Source organism: Eucalyptus grandis, chromosome 1 (assembly GCF_016545825.1).
Source record: "Eucalyptus grandis isolate ANBG69807.140 chromosome 1, ASM1654582v1, whole genome shotgun sequence".
Classification (NCBI taxonomy): domain Eukaryota; kingdom Viridiplantae; phylum Streptophyta; class Magnoliopsida; order Myrtales; family Myrtaceae; genus Eucalyptus; species Eucalyptus grandis.
The window spans coordinates 31,271,342-31,283,754 of NC_052612.1; the positions used below are offsets into that span (position 1 = coordinate 31,271,342).

At 38.2% G+C, this 12,413-nt stretch overlaps 1 long non-coding RNA gene across 1 annotated transcript in view; it reads right to left on the bottom strand.

The window, feature by feature from the left end:
- The window catches only part of LOC120292167, a 16,064-nt gene extending 7,587 nt beyond the window's left edge, over positions 1-8,477 (bottom strand). The window contains exon 1 of the long non-coding RNA XR_005549912.1: positions 8,442-8,477. This is a non-coding gene — a long non-coding RNA (uncharacterized LOC120292167). The remainder of the gene's footprint in view (positions 1-8,441) is intronic.
- Between the last annotated feature and the right edge of the window lie 3,936 nt (positions 8,478-12,413).

Below are 12,413 nucleotides of genomic sequence, written 5' to 3' on the forward strand. Positions count from 1 at the left end.
TTATTACCAGAACAAACGAAAAATTTTGCGGTTCAGTTGGTTGAGCAATTTTTGCACATTCTTTCTTTAATGACAAGATTCGGTTCACTCCAGCACCTCTTCTTCAATGTCCAGTTCGATTTCCCAAAAAGCTAGAAGCTACATACATTACTACTCAAAATCAGTACATGTCATTCCGCATAGGCATATTCCTAAAGTAATTTTACGGTGGAATTAAAAAGAAAATTAAAATTTAGTACGTGCTATAATAGAAAACAGAAAATTAAGAAGAAAATAGCGACGTGCCTTATCACTTATTCATTAATTGAATCCACTTGATTTAGTAAATTTTGAAATATTTTTCCAAAAGTGATAGTAATTGATGAAAAAAAAAATTAATGTAAATTCCTCGAGAAGTCGCACTATTTATATATTGCTAAGTCGACCACTTGACAATTTTCCAACAATGTCTATGGCATCTACAAAAAAAAAAAAAAAAAAAAAAAAAAAAATTAGGTCGATCTTACAAGCAGCTTAGCTTTTGGCAAATAATGAATTATCCTACATTTTAAGTCCAACGCATTTTCGATAAAATGCTTGTCTCCACCAATTCACATGGATCGAGTCCATGCTGAAGATGTGACGAGGGTGTCACCCGATTAGGTGAAGGAGAATGTCACGGCTTATAAGTTGACAATGAGAAACTGGTCGTCGAGATCTTCCTCAGACAAACTTTAAATAACCAATCTTTGGTGCATAGCTTAGCCTCCACATTTTTAGGCGAAAGGGAACTACAATATTTATTTAAGATGCGTTCTCCAATGCTAAAGGTCAACTCTAAGACTATTCAAGACAATAGAATTTCTAGCACCTTGATCAGGTTTAATGAGAAGGAAGTTGCATAAGAACATATATATATATCAATTATGAGACATGAAAAGAAAAGCCATATGTTCACCAAATTTCTTAAACAAAGTATCCATTCGAAGTGTAAACACTCCCTGATGAAGTCAAATGAGAATATCTACTTACTTTGATTCATACTTATGTCCCTATTATGAAATAAAACATGATTATATGATGATTTTTTCGTGAAAGATGGCTTCTCTCTTCATGATATTGCTGTACTTTTGTATTGCTTATAAGTGATTGCCCGGTTAACTTATTTTCATCAACATGTATAACTAAGAAAATTGATGAACTTTATTGACAAAACCGAGGAACAACGTCGCTGAAAAATATACTATTTTTCAAGAACAGATTATTCTTAATCATATTTATCAATAATAAAAACTTCTCGCGTTAATTCACTTTTGTAAATCTTACGAGCAAGCATATTTCAATTTTGCACGAAATAAAGGCATCAGTCCTCAAGAATTTCCATTAGTGAAGGATTGGCACTGTTTTGATGTTGGAACACTAAAATTTTGTTCGTTGGAATCAATCGATTGGCTCTCAAATTCTGATTTCTCTAATTACATATGATTTTACGTGTTCACAAATATGAGCTTATTAGAGATTGAAACATCTACAGCATGGATTACTTGCAAGGTCATTCAACATATTTTCGGTATCTATCATAGACCATTGTCTTGGACTAAGTATAAAAAAAGTTCCAAGTCTTATACTGAAATAATAGATTAGTATTATCTTTTGGGGTATCATACACAATTTCACTTCGGGAACAAAGTGGAGTATAGCTCTGGAGTTTCCCTCTCTAACTCTAACTATAATTGGCAAATCGAGATACTGAATCGTGAATTTAAATCATAAATTCACGAATACCAAATCGAGAATCCAATTGTATAAATGCGGTAACACAATTTCAATAAACTTTTTTGCCAAATACGTGTATACTTTGCATCAAGAATCAATGCAATTGTTTCTCGGCAATGCTGCTGAGTTGCATTAGCTGTTACCGCCTTCAAAGCAGAAACAGTCCTTGATGAAGCCATATGAGATTATCGAATTACTTTGATTCATACTTAAATCATTCCGAAGATCACTCATAGAGAACTTTTAAGTTTGATATAAAATTTGTCATGATTGATTAGTAAGTAGAGGTCATACTTTTAAAATTTGAAGAAAAAGAGATGATAATCTGCACCCTATTGAATTGATGCCACCGATTGATAATCAACTGTCAATACTCATCCTGAGCTAATCTGAATTTCTTTCATTGTAAAATAAACGGATATTAATTTTATAATCTTTAACAAGATAACATTAAGCCGTGCATTTGTTTAATCTGTTGAGCCCGTTGGTTATAGGTGTGCCTGAACTATAGTTGTTCTGAAATTATACTGCGAAGAGTTGTTATATATTTAATAAGTGATATTATTCATTTTGACATTACTTTAAAACCTGTAAAACAGGTCTTTGTTTGAAAATATTTGCCACGAGCTCATTAAATGGAAGAGGGAATAATTTGGTAGAAAAAAGTGCTTTGTGGGTGAAATCAAAGATCTTTTATCTATTATGCATTCTATCTAAATTTTAGCGATTTAAAGTTGTGTAACTTTACATGCACATAAATGGAGTTACATGAATGTTAAAAAACTATATTAGAGACGTGGATAATACGGCGTTAAGAAAATCCGTGTGAACATATGACGAGAGCAGAACAAATTTTGGTTCATCAACGAGAAGTTACTTTTGGAAATAGATAGCTTCCTTATACATGAAGTATATTTTTGTAGCCACTCGCATAGGCATTATATGTAACTGCCAACTGCTAGTATAAAAATTCAACCATGCATGCCCGTAAGTGGATGGCCGAGACTTGGAGACCTAGTCCAATTTCAAGCAAGATAAGTGTCGGTTCGCAAAACTTGCAAAACCATTTAGGTCATAACTCTTGCATGTGATTGAATTTGATCGCCCAATAGGCAATAACATCATTGACATAATTCGCCCAACAGCTAATTACAAAAAAGGGTCTTGTTATTTGTTATCGATTGACTTCAGGTAAATACACATAAAAACAAACGTTTGAATTTTTACTTCATCAATTACACATACCATGAGATATGTAATATATATTATGTGTGATTGCAAAAAAAGTGCCTTGAGACACTCTTTAATAAAAATTAACTTAAAAATATCCTTCAAATATAGTGAAAATCACTGTCATGCGAGGACGAAAACTTGAGAACTACAATTTCAACTTTGACTAAGTTTATTTTCGTGAAAGTGATTATATCGACTTCCTTTAAAGTTTGACTTTCTCATTGTTACATTTAGTGAGGTCAATTTTGTTGTTTAAAAATGTACCAAGGAGGGATGATTGGTTCTCTATTCGGTCCGGACTGGTTTCGTGAAGCCTATCACTTAGCCAAAAAAATTTAAAAAATTTAAAAAATACTAGAGTTTTTACTATTTTACGGCTTTGCTACTATTTTCAAGAAATTAAAAAACTTTTTTTTTTCAAAAAAGAGTCAATCTAGTTCGGTTCTCTCCTTTCCCCCGCCCTTGCCCCCTAGGGAATCAGGAAATAGACCGAAAATCATTGGTTCCATCTTATGGAATCGGGAACTGGACTGATCCCCCTGTTAACAATTTGGTCCGGTCTAGGCAATTCCTGATTTGGACGGTTCAACATGCTTACCCTAGTAACAATCGTCATAACATAGAATTTCTTGGGTTTTCGAATTAGTCCATGCTTAGAATATTTATGGTAAGACTTTTGCAAATTTGAGCCAAAACTTTGAGATTAGTGGGGTCAATTGATTAATACTTAGAATATTATACTAATGATCGAATACTTACTGTTTGATTGCTACCCTCTTATAAAGCGGTGCCGCCATTGGACATAGCCCTCGGGAAAGAAAGAGGGGGGGGGGTTGGGGGGCGCGGGGGTGTTGGGTTTGGAGACTTTCTTTTTCGGATGGGGTTAAAGTTCGCTAATTAGTTAGGGTTTTTTCGGATGCGAAAATACTAATAAGAGAAAAATAATCTCAGATAAAAAAGTAATTATATATTTTCGTCATCAATATTACAAAGAGGTACCATTTACTTTTCAACTAAGTATCCTGCACATAATACAGGGTTAATATAAGCTCAGCATCACATATATTTTGATCGTTTACTCACATATTTTGAAATTTTAGATTCTAAAATCAAATGTGCTAGCTTTAAGGCTTATTCTAGAACTTACCATTATGCTGGTTCGTAGGGTTTGCATGCATGTTCTCCGGGACACCCTTAGCATAGGATGAGGTTAATAAATGGAAGATAGGTTGGACAATGAAGATTTTCAGTCAGATAAAAAAATCAAAATTTTAAGTTATCAAAAGAATGGGAAGAATTTTAATTAGATACTCTAAAGTTCTGGATGATATATCCCCATAATAATTCAGCAGAAGAAAAGCTCACGAGTACCACAGTGCTCTTTATTTAATATTTAACACGGTGAATATAATCACTTCATAATGGGCATGACCTCTATATACACCATGGAATCAACTAAGCAGCTTAAAATTACAATTTCTTTAATTACATAGATGTGGCCGGTCATTTGAGGGATTTGATCCCACAAATATGAACATATTAGAGGTTGAAACATCAAGAGCATAGATTACATGCAAGGTCATTCGATATATTTTCAGTATCATAGACAATTTTCATAGACTAACTATAAATAAAGTTCGAAATCTTATAGTAGAACAAAATAGGTAAATATTATCTTTGGGGTACCATACGCAATTTTATAAGGAACTCTACGTGGCTTAAATCCCTGAAATTTCCCCCTCTAACTCTAACTACAATTGTCAAATCGAGATACCGAATCGTATACTTAGGTCACAAATTCACGAAAATTGAATTGTAAAATTTCGGCAAAATAATTATAATATTTACCAAATATGTGTGTACCATTTTTGTCAATTTCACTAATACTTTGTTAAAAGATCCACAACATCCACATTTGTTTCCTCGTCAAGAGAACCTAAATGACGAAAGGTTCTAACTTAGATCTAATTTCCTTAAATGACTAAATATGAAAAATAAAATGTAATTACATTTTCCCTCAATGACGCCTATAAAATGCACCATCCTACAACGCAAAGATTCATTCGGGTGAATACCACATCTGCAATAGAGCCGATCGATCGTGATGGAGAGGAGATCATCATCCAAGTTAGCTCTTGTGCTCGTGCTTGTATTCATTTTGCTGGGGGCAAGTTTGCCATCTTCAATGGTCGTGCGTGGTGAGTGCAGCAAGAATGAGGATTGTCGCGTCATCTGTGCCTCAGGCTGTGGACTTTGCAGTGAAACTGAATGCAATTGTTTTGACGGGACGCTGCCAGGTTGCAGTAGGCGTTACCACCTTCGAGGCATAAACACTCCTTGATGAAGCCATATAAGAATATCTACTTGTTTTGATTCATGCTTATGTCCTTAACATGAAATACAATATGATTATATGATGATATTTTTGTGAGATATTGCTCCTCTCTTCGTGATATTGCTGTATTTTTGTTTTGCGTAGAAATAATTGCACAAGTTAATTTAATTTTTTCGGCTTGTATAACTAATATAACTCATGAACTTTATTTGACAAAACCGAAGAGGCTTAGCAGTGGGTTTATATCGCATTTGCTATTGTCTAGAATAAACATTTAAGGGCGCGCATGTTTTTATTTTTGTTCCTTTTCTGTTCCTGGGAACAGAAATAAAAAAAGTGTTTCTGTTCCGGGGAACGGTTTTTGAACAAAAGAACGCGTTTGGTAACGTTTGTTCCGGGAATAAAAAATGAATAGAAACACGTTTGGTAAATTTTATTCTTTTTTTGTTTCTTTTAATTTTTTAATATTTTTATTTTATTTTCTATATTTTCGACTGGACCGGCAGCCTTGCCCAGCCACGGCGAGGCCGAGCCTCGCCGTGGTTGGGCGTGGCTCGGCCTCGCCGGATCTGGGCGAGCCCGAGCTCGCCCAGCCAAGGCGAGGCTCGGCGTCACCGGCGCGGGCGGCCGAGCCTCGCGGCGCGGGCGAGGCCGAGCCTCGCCGCCCTGCCGTCGGAGCCGAGCACCTGCGCCTGCGACACCGACCGATCTCGCTTGCCGCTACTCCTCGCGACGCCACCACTTGCCGCTACTCCGCTTGCAGACCCGTGCCCCTCGCAGCAGCCTCCTCCGCAGACGCTACCGTCGCGCCGCCCCGAAGCCCATAGCTCGACGCCGTCCCGATCTCACCATGCCATTCGCGACGCCGTCCGCCAGTCTTTGCCCGCATCGCCCCGTGTCGATCCCGAAGCCTCTAGTGCCGCGCCACCGTCCTCCAGAGCCCCTCGCCGGAACCCTAGCCGAAGATCTCCCCTCGAGCGAGGCCGAGCCTTGCCTTGGCTGGGCGAGCTCGGCCTCGCCGGCGCGGGCGAGGCTCGGCCTCGCCGGGGCCGGCGATGCTCCGGCGAGGTCGCCGACCCTCAATGGCATCGCCGGCCCTCGACGGCCGATCGCTGGCCATGGCCGAGGCCGGCAACCGGCCAAAGAAAAAAGAAGAAAAAAAAGAAGAAAAGAAGAAGAAAAGAGAAGAGAGAGAAGAAGAGAAGCGTTTCTTTTAGGCGTTGAAGAAGTGTTTCTGAAGTCCAGAAGTAAAAATTTTTTGTTTCTTTTTTTTGTTCCTATTTTGTTCCAGGAACAAAAAAACAAAAAAGTGTTCCAAAAACACTTTTTTGGAACATTACCATGCAGCCCCTAATAGACTATACTCATTATCAACAATAGTTAATGCTTAATCATATTCACTGATCATAAAAACACCTTGAAGCAATTCACTTTTGTGTACCATATGAGCAAACATATTTCGATTTTTCTCAAAACAAAGGCATTAGTCCGCTAGAATTTCCATTAGTAAAGGGTTGTCTATGTTTTTATTTTGGAACATGAACTTCTTTGTTTGCTAGAATCAATGGGTTGGCTAAAAAAAAATATGATTTCTCTAATAACATATGATTCGGTGTTCACAAATATGAGCTTATCAAAGACTGAGACATGTAAAGCATGGATTAACTGCAAGGTAATTCAACGTATTTTCGGTTATCATAGACAATTTTCTTGGACTAATTCTAAAAGAAGTTCTTAATCTTACACTAAAAAAATTGGTAAGTATTATCTTTGGGGTGACATATACAATTTTATTTAAGGAACAAAGTGGAATTTAGCTCTAAAATTTCCCTCTCTTACTCTAACTATAATTGGCAAATTGAGGTACCGAATCATGAATTTAAATAATAAATTCATGAATGTAAAATCGAGAATCAAATTGTATAGATGCGGTAAAATAATTTCTATAATTTTTTTTTGTCCAAATATGTGTGTACCAATGCAATTGTTTCTTAGCGACATTGGGTTGTTTTAGCCGTTGCAACCTTCAAAGCATAAACACTCGAAATAAAACATGATTATATGATGATGACTAATTTGGATTTTTTTTTTAAATAATTGGTTTTAACGTTTAGAAAAATTAGTCATGCCTAACTATTTTCGTAGATAATGAAATTTTTTTTATCCATTTATTTTTGTAAGCAATATAAACGATTATTTGTTGGAAAATGTTTTTGAAATCACATATTTATTCGAAACAAATGCACCCTTGTAATATTGCTCCTCCCTTTATGATTATATTGTACTTATGGTTCGCAATAGTTATAGTTGCATAATTTAACTTAATTTTTTTGGTCATTTATAACTAATGTAACTCATGAATCTCGTAATAAACACGATTTTCAAGTAACCTTATGGGTTGATTTGGCAAAAAAGACCAGATGAAAGTGCGTGTTGTGGTGTAGTAGCCTTATGGTTTAGCTTGGCGAAAGAGTCTTGGTTAGAAGCTTGTGCTATGGCATAGCAATGAGGTCTTCATGGTCTAGCTTGGAGTAAGAGATTAGAATGGAGGTCAGTGTTGGAGATTCAAGTCGAGACATGTTGATACATAATGATATTTGAATTAAGAGGAAGCAATCCTAACATTAAGCTCACACGTGGGAGAAAAAATATTAAGATGTTAGAAAAAGTCTCACGATGGAAAATTGGTCTTGTGTAAAGTATTTAATATATCATAATTGAAAACATGTTGATGCAAAAAAAAGCCGGAGCTAAAGAGGAGCAGAGCTAACATTAAGGTAACACGGGAGGGAAATATTATTAAGATGTACGTGTGAGGTGCATTAATATAAAAGTTACTGTCACGAGACAAACAACTAAGTGAATTCGTGGTGAAACATAGGAAGCAAATTTACAAGATCCCTTTGTCCTATCACCTGAAGAAATCTATAATCTCAATGGCCCTATTAGAAAAAGCAGCCAAGAACCACATTACCTTGGCTAATGACGAAACCTCGCATGCCACAATCAATGAATGAGCAAAACATATATGTAGGATTATTCCCTAATCGGGCCTGATTACATTCATGAAATACCTGATTCAACTTCGTGAAACTCACTTATGAATAGTTTGACTTACCAGATTATCGATCTTATCAAAATCATCAGCAATGCTCCCTTCGCCATCATCTAGAAGACCAGAACAAAAGGTTAACAACTCAATGATTGCATATGGATCTATCATTAGACTCATTATGAATACTAGGCAAAACTAAGACGAACCTTAGAAATGAAGAAGACAACAATCACTAAATCCCTAATGCAAGAAATGAAGAAGTAAATTCATAGTAAAAATAAAAACATTGGTCTATCAAGTACCCAAATCTCCAACTACATCAATCATCTAGAGAAATTGATATTGAGTTCGGCTTCATGGTTGTAGTTGGCAATTCTACATTAACTTTGTGATGAAAATGAGAATTAACTAGACCTGTCAAATGGGTGAATTGAGTTGGGTCTGGTTTGGTCGAAAATGGGTCAACCCATATTTGACCCATATTCATGTAGTGTAAATCTAATGATCCATACCCAACTTGACCCGACCCGTATTGCTAAAACCCATTATTTTTCCAGGAAAACCCACGCCCACTTTAAGCCATATGCTAATTGGATAAAGACTTCAAGTTAGATTAAAAAAGAAATTATAAAATAAAAATAGTAAAAATAAAAAATGTTAAAAAAAACCTCTAAATTGAAATATTTATAAAGAATTAGACCGTGAACATGCTTCTCTTGTCTGAAGTGAACATTCTATTGAGCAACTGAAAATTGCAATGTGAAATTAAGTATTAGTTGCTTGAACACCATCTAATGAAGCATCTGTGACGGCCACAATGAAAATGGTCTTTCACAAGTCAGATTTATGCGAGCTTCGTCAAATTTGGAATTGGATGTTCCTTTGTGCAACAAAAGTAAATGCATCAAGAGACTCCGAAAAATTTGGCAACAAAGAACTCGACTCATTTTCCGGACACCGATTTCCAAGTTCAATCCGCCAAAAGCAAACAAGATAATCAACACTAAGACTAGAATAAGTTTGAATTATGAGATGAATATGTGGCTCTTCTCTAGCTATTAATATTAATCGACTGTACTAGAGATGAATGTGTATATACCATGGAATTTCATCGTTTGGCAAATGGAGATGAATGGGGGACAACAAACTTTAACACCATTATAAGTTAGGATCGATTCAACCTAAGAGAAAGCCTCCACAATAGCCTTACAATTGAAGAGTGCCAAAGTAATGCTTTCCAGAATGCCTCTACATTCAATGAAGACCACAATAATCTCAACAGTTGCTACACATTGTTGTTATGGCTGGGTTTATCATCATGAATTTGTGAGAACTTCCATAGATTTCAACTCAGTACATTGATCCTTAAGAACCTACAACATGATAAAAACCATTTTAACCATGCTACTCTGTTTCTGGAGACAAAAGAGATAATTTCATCGTGAACTTTTTAGATAAAAGAAAGTACTTAATGCAAATAGTCGTAGAAGTCGACAATGAGAGACTGGTCATCGAGATCTTCCTCAGGCGAAACTCTAAATAACCAATCTCTGGTGCATAGCTTAGCCTCCACATTTTTAGGTGAAAGGAAACTACAATATTTATTTAGGATGCGTCCTCCATTGCTAAAGGCCAGCTCTAAGATTATTTAGGACAGCGGAATTCCCAGCACCCTGATCAGGTTTAATGAGAAGGAAGTTGCATAAGGTGTCCATAACTCTCTAGATCTAGGGAAGAGATATTGAAAATCTCAAATTGACGGTAGTAATATCCATTTCATTTCCACCTGGCCTGACATATTTTAATCATGGAGTTAGATTTCGAGTATTCTTATTGACTAGCCTCCTAAAAGAAGGAAACAAGCATATGGATGTATTAAAGGAACAATGTGCCGCATTTAGATGAAACAGAGGAGGCCCAAAAAAGAGAGACAAAGAGAGCATATTCATACCCGTGATTCTACAAGTTGTTGGATGAAGAGCCCCGAGGAAATTCTAGAGACCACCAACAAAGAATGAAATATTCATCAAACTCATGAACATGAAACTGGAAAAAACCTGACAAAACAAAGCAACTGCATGAGAAAAACAACACCTTTTTTTCTAGGGTTTGCGGGTCAACTATGATAAGCTTTGGTCCTATATAAGAAGCACAAAATCCATGTCAATATGATGTACTTGATTCACATCAAAATTAACTATCCTAATCATCAGTGTCATGCTAAGATTACCAATTTACCAGACAACGGTCTTGCACTTGATGGAAGGGTGAAATGAGAATGTGAAAAGTATAAGTATCGCAACTTCTTCCTTTGCTTTCTGAAGCACCAATTCAAATGAGGATTCTCCATAAAGGAAGCAATACCTAATTCCCTCATAACACATATTCCCCAGAATGCCTTCTAAACAACACACGGACAAACCTAACTCTATGGAAATATATCCAACAGCTGTCTTATAAAATGTCCTCCTTATGCACTAATTCCATTTTCCAAAATCTATCTGTGTAACATTTTTGGTAGGGTCACTAATATATTTGATGGTTTTAATTGTGATGGGCTTAAGGCCCATCCGCCCATGCTGGGCCCAAAAGGCCCGACCCACGGGAATAGGGCCCGTGGATGGGGGAAGGTATAAAAGGGAGGAGAGAGAGAGAGATGACACTGGTTGGAAGAAAACAGAAATCAACGTACGTCTTCTCCTCTCCCACGCGCTCTCTCTCTCCAAAGAAAAACAGTAAAGCATACGGCACGTTTTTCTTTCGATCAAGGCTTAATCGGATCGAACAGGGCCAATTTCTCTTCCTCAATCGGCGTCGGTGTCTAATTTGTGGCTAACAAGGTACGCTCGAATCCGTGGTGTGCTTTACGATCGGTGATACGTGTTATTCCCGGGCTTCGTCTTCCGCATTCGTTTTAGGGGTTCGATTTACTATCGAATCCGGTTTTTGGGGATCAGTTATTCCCAACATTGGTATCAGAGCCCTAGTTCACGTTTTTCCCGACCTGTTTGATGTTTTTGATTGATTTTTCGCAAAAAAAAATCGGTCGTACGGATCGTGGCGAGAAATCCCGACACCCGAGTGCTGTTCGGCCATTTTTCTGAGTTTTCGTAAGTCGAAAACGTTTTCTGAACACATAGGGAGAAAGGGGTCGTCGAGGCGAGTCCGGCAACATGTCATGAGCCGCAGGGCGACGCCGCACGCGCCCCCACGCGCGGCCAGAAGCCGCTGCGCGTGGGCTCGACGCGCCCGGAAGCGCTGGCTCGCCCAGCGCGTGCGGCACACGCGCCGGTCGGCGAACCGGCGCGTGCGCACGGCCGGCCGGCGAACCGACACGCGCCGGTCGATGGACCGACGCGTGCTGACGTCAGCATGACGTCACCCAACGGTCGGTAACCGCTGGGATGACGTCATTGATGATGTCAGCACCGACGACCGTTGGCCGGCCGGCGACCCGATCGGCGACCCGACCCGACTCGCGGACGCCCGGCACGCGCGCGGCACATGACAGCTGACGTCTGCGTGACGTCATCCCGCGCACGCGTGCGGCATGTGCGGTCGGTTCGTCCGACCCGGCCCGATCGGCCCAATCGGCCCGACCGGTCCGTCCGGTTCGACCGGTCCGACGACCTGACCGTTGACCCGTTGACCGTTTGACCGACAACCGTTGACCGTTGACTTTGACCGTTGACCCGAAAAAAAAAAAAAAAAAAAAAAAAAAAAAAAAAAGGAATTTGTTTCTTTTTCAATTATGTCTGTGTGGGTTAGAGGTAATCCATTTTTTATTCTGCATTTGTTGCATGAATCATGGAAAATTATGTATTTTCCATTTTGTTTATTGTGGATTATAAGTGATCCATTTTAGTTCTGCATTTGTTGCAGGAACTATGATGTGTTATGCACGAATACCTGCAATCCCGAGAACGGACGAAGGAAGAGCTAGACTGAAAAGGTTGATGAAAGAGTTAGCTGATTATCGGTGGCTTGATGGTGATTTAGTATCACGCATGGTCAAGGTCAATCAGATGATACATG